This window comes from Apodemus sylvaticus, chromosome 5 (genome assembly GCF_947179515.1).
Source record: "Apodemus sylvaticus chromosome 5, mApoSyl1.1, whole genome shotgun sequence".
Classification (NCBI taxonomy): domain Eukaryota; kingdom Metazoa; phylum Chordata; class Mammalia; order Rodentia; family Muridae; genus Apodemus; species Apodemus sylvaticus.
This window is the reverse complement of record NC_067476.1, coordinates 69,169,813-69,176,621: the sequence shown is the minus strand read 5'-3', so window position 1 is coordinate 69,176,621 and position 6,809 is coordinate 69,169,813. Positions and strand designations below refer to the sequence as shown.

General features: G+C 36.9%; 1 pseudogene; it reads left to right on the top strand.

The window, feature by feature from the left end:
* Positions 1–1,629: 1,629 nt before the first annotated feature.
* LOC127684833 (olfactory receptor 5W2-like) lies at positions 1,630–2,637 on the top strand (annotated as a pseudogene).
* Positions 2,638–6,809: the final 4,172 nt, after the last annotated feature.

Sequence of the window (6,809 nt, the reverse complement as noted above, 5' to 3'; positions counted from 1 at the left end):
TTATTTGGTTTTCTGGGGTCTAACTTCTTGAATTCTTTGTATATATTGGATATTAGCCCTCTGTCGGATGTAGGACCGGTGAAGATCTTTTCCCAATTTGTTGGTTGCTGATTTGTCCTTTTGATGGTGTCCTTTGGCTTACAGAAACTTTGTAATTTTATGAGGTCCCATTTGTCAATTCTTGATCTTAGAGCATACGCTATTGGTGTTCTGTTCAGGAACTTCCCCCCGTACCGATGTCTTCAAGGGTCTTCCCCAGTTTCTTTTCTATTAGCTTCAGAGTGTCTGGCTTTATGTGGAGGTCCTTGATCCATTTGGAGTTGAGCTTAGTACAAGGAAATAAGGATGAATCAATTCACATTCTTCTGCATGCTGACCACCAGTTGAACCAACACCATTTGTTGAAAAGACCATCTTACAATCCCACCAGCAGGATTGTAAAATGATACAACCACTCTGGAAATCAGTCTGGTAGTTCCTAAGAAAACTGGGCATTACACTTCTGGAGGACCCTGCTATACCTCTCCTGGGCATATACCCAGAGGATTCCCCAGCATGCAATAAGGACACATGCTCCACTATATTCGTAGCAGCCGTATTTATAATAGCCAGAAGCTGGAAAGAACCCAGATATCCCTCAATGGAGGAATGGATACAGAAAATGTGGCATATATACACAATGGAATACTATTCAACAATTAAAAACAATGAATTCATGAAATTTTTAGTCAAATGGATGGAACTGCAAAATATTATCCTAAGCGAGGTAACGCAATCACAAAAGAATACACATGGAATGCAATCATTGATAAGTGGATATTAATTAGCCCTGAAGCTCGGAACACTGAAGATACAATCAGCATATCAAATGATTCCCATGAAGAAGGAAGAATAGGGCCCTAATCCTGGAAAGGCTTGATCAAGCCTTGCAGGGGAGTACCAGGATAGAGAAAAGGGAGGGGGAAGATAGGAGAATGGATGGAGAAAAGAGGACTTATGGGACATATGGATGGAACTGGGAAAGGGCAAAACTTTTAGAATGTAAACAAAGAATATAGAAAATAAATAAAAATTACAAAAAAAGAAAAAAACAAAAGGAAAAAAAAAAGAAAAGGCTATCTTTTTTCCACTGGATGTTTTCAGCTCCTTTGTCAAGGATCAAGTGGCCATAGGTGTGTGGGTTCATTTCCGGATCTTCAATCCTGTTCCATTGATCCACCTTCCTGTCACTGTATCAATACCATGCAGTTTTTAATATTCCTTGATGTCAGGGATACTGATTCCCTCAGAATTTCTTTTGTTGTTGAGAATAGTTTTAGCTATCCTGGATTTTTTGTAATTCCGGATGAATTTGAGAATTGCTCTTTCTAACTCTATGAAGAACTGAGTGGGGATTTTGATGGTTATTGCATTGAATCTGTATATTGCTTTTGGCAAAATGGTCATTTTAACTATCTTAATCCTCCCAATCCATGAGCATGGGAGATTTTTCCATTTTCTGAGGTCTTCTTCCATTTCCTTCTTCAGGGCTTAAAGTTCTTGTCATACCAGTCTTTCACTTGTTTGGTCAGAGTCACACCAAGGTACTTTATATTGTTTGTTAAGCCCACTTTGAAATTAGCTCTTAAATTCTACACAAGAAGAATGGATAGGGAAAATTGCTCCTCTGTGGACAAATTCATTTTCTCAGGAATTACAAGTAACCCTCTCACAAAAGTGTCGCTGTACATCACATTCCTATTTGTTTATCTCATTGCACTTCTTGCCAACCTTGGAATGTTAATTTTAATTAGAATGGATACTCAGCTCCACACCCCCATGTACTTTTTTCTCACCAATTTCTCCTTCTGTGACCTCTGCTATTGTACAGCAGTTGGACCTAAGGTGCTGGTGGATCTCTTAGCTAAAGAGAAATCAATTCACTTTGTGGGTTGTGCCCTACAATTCTTGACATTTGGTGTCTTTGCAGATTCTAAGTGTCTTCTGCTAGCAGTAATGGCCTATGATAGGTACCAGGCCATCAACAATGCCTTGCTCTACACAGTGAAAATGTCCAGCAGGCTGTGCTACCTCCTGATGGCTGGGGTTTACCTGCTGGCAATAGCAGACACTTTGATACATAGAACCTTGACATTCCAATTGTGTTTCTGTGGTTCTAATGAGATCAACCACTTCCTTTGTGATTTGCCTCCACTTTACCTGCTCTCCTGCTCTGACATACAAGTCAATGAACTGGCCTTATTTACTGTTTTTGGTTTTATTGAACTCTCAGGAGTGTTGGTCTCTTAGTGCTATATCATTTTATCAGTCCTGAAGATCAGTTCTACTGAGGGGAGGTTCAAAGCTTTCTCCACCTGCACCTCCCATCTCACCACAGTTGCCATTTTCCAGGGTACTGTGCTTTTCATGTATTTTCGGCCAAGTTCTTCATATTCCCTGGATCAAGACAAAATAACTTTACTGTTTTACACTCTTTTTATTCCCATGCTGAACCCTCTGATTTACAGTCTAAGGAACAAGGATGTGAAAGAAGCTCTGAAAAAATTTAAAATGAAAATGTTCAAAAATTGTATCAGATCGGCATGTCCAGCCACAAATATGATTGCTATTTTCTGGAAATTTACAGTGATGTCTTAGTCTATGATTGCTATTTGTAGTTTAAGACAGCAAAATGTATATTTGTTATAACATTAACATAAACAGAATAGACCTCAAATATGATGTTTCAGTATAAGTCTAATGCAATTGCATAGTACTCATATCTATGAAGTTTTTTAGTAATCAATTACTTAATTTACTACTTATTTGGTTTTGTAGTAGCTTTCAGTGCTCTGTTTAAGGTATATTCACTATTTTACTTTACCTATTATATAACTTATATTTTAGGGTAAACTCTATAGTTTATTTTGTAATAAATTTATTTTGTTTTTGAAGCAAAAGTTTTTAATTGAACTTCATAAATTTTAATTGTAGTACAAAATAATCCTGAAATTGATAATATACAGGATATCTTATAGAGTAAATTACTAAAACTTAATGTGCAGTAGAAATGCTTTGTTGACTGGAGAACTAAAATTAGGCATGTTGGAGAGATAAACACAGCATAGATTGAAGCCCTGACAACTAGACAGAGATTGAGGTAAAAAAGTTTATGGCATTGTGAAACCACAGAAGCCTTACCTAATTATGATGTTAAAATCAAAGACATGGGTTCTGTCATTGCTGATAATCTCAATATAAAATCATTGCACTTCATATAGTAGGAGATGAGCAGATTTTTTTTGGATTCATATTTTTATGCATAAAAATCTACAACTAATTGTCTGATCATCTTTATCACTTGAAAAAGTGGTCATTGTCCCTTATATAAAAGATCTTGAGAGACTAGAGTGGTTCTGTATGACTGAATATCCAGCTTCTATATGTATTATAGAATTCCTCTCCAACTATGTGCCGTTTCCTTAATGAAGCTTTTCTGTTTCTTCATCTCTATATGCTTCTGTGGTTATAGATCTAGTTTAGTTTTCTTTTGTTCTTATTAAATGTTACTCTTTCTGTACTTAAATATCTTCATATCACCATATTAATATTTTTGTATTTCAGGTCTAAGTATATCTTTACTGCAATTCAAAAATTTTCCATCATATTTTGGATAAAAAATGGGATATGAGATAACATTTTTTTATTGGTGGATGTATTATGAAACATGCATATACACAAACATGCACAGATAAATACATTTAGTATAAGATCTGAAATGACTGAAGATACTTAGGCTTTGAATACAGACTAAAGATATTAATTGTTTAGAAGAAATTAGCATATATTTGCATAATATTTTGCACCTTAATTTGTTTAATTTTTTGATTGCTTATGCAATTTTCTGGAAGGAGTCCTATTACATTTGAAGGGTTGAAGAAAGGGGCATTGTTGATTTTACATGCATCATAGAAACTAAATATGATGGGTTGTCTCAGACTCTGTAGGTCACAGAATAAAATACTCTCCATTATCAATATTTTACTAAAAAATTAAAAGCCAAGAATTTTTCCTTGTTTTCTCTTTGGAACATGGCATGAAAGTAACAGGACACCAGAAGAAAAGTAATTATGAAGGCTGTTTCATGCTTTTTTAAGGTTTACCTCTGAAATAATTTTGCAATTAATCATTAATCTTTCAACAATAGAATATATGAATAAGCTTATGGTTTGCTTCCTTCAATCTTGAAACTACAACCCACAAACTGATAGTATTAGCAGTCAATTTTTTTGAGAAATGATTAATTCATAATTGTAGAACCTTTAGAAATTGGAGCTTTTCCTCACAATGCCTAGTTGGACCTCTACTTGGCCTTTCTATTGTGTAAAGATAGTGGAATCCCTTCTTTCTGAACAAAAGAGTAGGATCCAACTAAAACTGATTCTGACACTGATTCTGGACTACAGACTTCTTCCTTTTCGACTGTGGTAAATATTTTGTTGCTGAATATAAAGTGACTAGTATTTCTTACTTTGTATGCATAACTCTGTTAAATCAATATTGCAGAAGGCATTATTTGAAATACATTGAAATACAAAGAAAAGCTTAACTTGTGCTAATTTCTATACAATTGACCTGTCTTCCTTCCTTCCTTCCTTCCTTCCTTCCTTCCTTCCTTCCTTCCTTCCTTCCTTCCTTCCTTCCTTCCTTTCTTTCTTTCTTTCTTTCTTTCTTTCTTTCTTTCTTTCTTTCTTTCTTTCTTTCTTTCTTTCTTACCTCAGAGAACATAGTTTGTAAATATTTCTAGTTTTTTTTTTAAACTTCAGATTTCTGAGGAAACAGGAAACAGAGCACGGGGGGCATCTTCTGTCGAGCTGATTGCCAAGCCACCTGAAACGCAGTGGCTCCATGTGACACTCTGACGTCAGGTAAGCATTGCAGTCTTTAGCTCTTCTGTTTAAACAGTGGTGAGAGCCACTGGGCTCTGGGATGCCAACCCCATCCCTCACTTGATGCGCTGATAATCTGCTGGAGGTGGACTTTACAAGTTCCCTCTCCCCAATATAGGGCATTTCATCTAAGGTCCCTCTCTTTGAGTCCTGAATGTTTCTTACCTCCCATTTCTCTGGTATATTCTGGAGGGTCCTCCCAACCTCTTAGCTCCAGAGGTTGCCTGTTTCCATTCTTTATGCTGGCCCTCAGTGATTTCAGTCCTTTTCTCCTACCTAATACCTGATCATGTTCCCCTCCCAAACACCTTCATCCCCTTTCCCTCACACATCCCTCACTCCCTCCACCTTTGTGGTTGCTTTCTTTCCCCTCCCATGTTGGACTGAGATATCCTCACTTGGGCCATTAGGTTTGTTAATTTTTTTGAGTTCTATGTTCTGTATCTTGGGTATTCTGCACTTTTTTTTTTTGCTAATATCCACTTATTAATGAGTACATACCGTGCATGTCATTTTAGGTGTCAGTTATCTCACTCAGGATGATATTTTCTAGTTCCATTCTTTTGCCTTCAATACTCAGGATATCCTCAATCTTTTTTTTTTTTTTATGGGCTAGGCTATTAAAAGGTCTATATTTTTTCTATATTCTTTGTTTACATTCCAAATGCTTTCTCTTTTCCTAGTTCCCCCCTTCCCATCGGACTCATAAGCCCTCTTCCCTTCACCCATTTCCCAATCACCCCCTCCCATTTCCCTGTCCTGGTATTCCCCTACAATGCTGGATCAACTCTTTTCAGAACCAGGGCCCTCCTATTCCCTCTTCTTGGGTATCATTTGTTATGCTAACTGTGTCTTGAGAATTCAGAGCTTCTGGGCTAATTAATATCCACTTATTAGTGATTGCATTCCATGTGTATTCTTTTGTGATTTGGTTACCTCACTTAGGATGATATTTTCCAGTTCCAACCATTTGCCTAAGAATTTCATGAATTCATTGTTTTTAATTGCTGAGTAGTATTTCATTTTGTAAATATGCCACATTTTCAGTATCCATTCCTCCACTGAGGGACATCTGGGTTCTTTCCAGCTTCTGGCTAATATAAATAAGGCTACTATGAACATAGTGGAGCATGTGTCCCTATTGCATGCCAGGGAATCCTCTGGGTATATGCCCAGGAGAGGTATAGCAGGGCCCTCCAGAAGTGTCATGCCCAGATTTCTGAGGAACCGCCAAACTGATTTCCAAAGTGGTTGTACCATCTTGCAATCCTACCAGCAGTGGAGAGGTGTTCCTCTTTCTCCACATCCTTGCCAACATCTTCTGTCTCAATCTTAATAACTGAGTAATATTTCATTTTGTAAATGAATCACATTTTCTGTATCCAATCTTTTGTCATGGGACATCTGGGTTGTTTCCAGTTTCTGGTTATCACAAACAAGGTCACTAAAAACATAATGGCACATGTCTTCCTGTGGCATGGTGTGGCAGCTTTTTGGGTATATTCCCAAGAGTGGTATTGCTGGGTCTTCAGGTAGACCTATTTCCAATTTTCAGAGGACTGTCCAGATTGATTTCCAGAGTGGTTGAGAAAGATAACTATAGAAATAGAGGAATTTCAAAAAAAAAAAAAAAACTCATCAAACATTACTACAAAAGCCTATACTGAACAAAATTGGAAAGTCTAGATGAAATGGATGGCTTTCTAGACAGATACTATATACCAACATGAAATCAAGATAAAGAAAACTTTCCAAACAGGCCCATATACCATATGGAAATAGAATAATTGATTAAAACCTTCCCAAGCACAAAATGCCCAGGGCCAGATGGATTTAGTGCAAAGTTCTCCCAGACTTTCAACGAAAGCCTGATAAAAATAG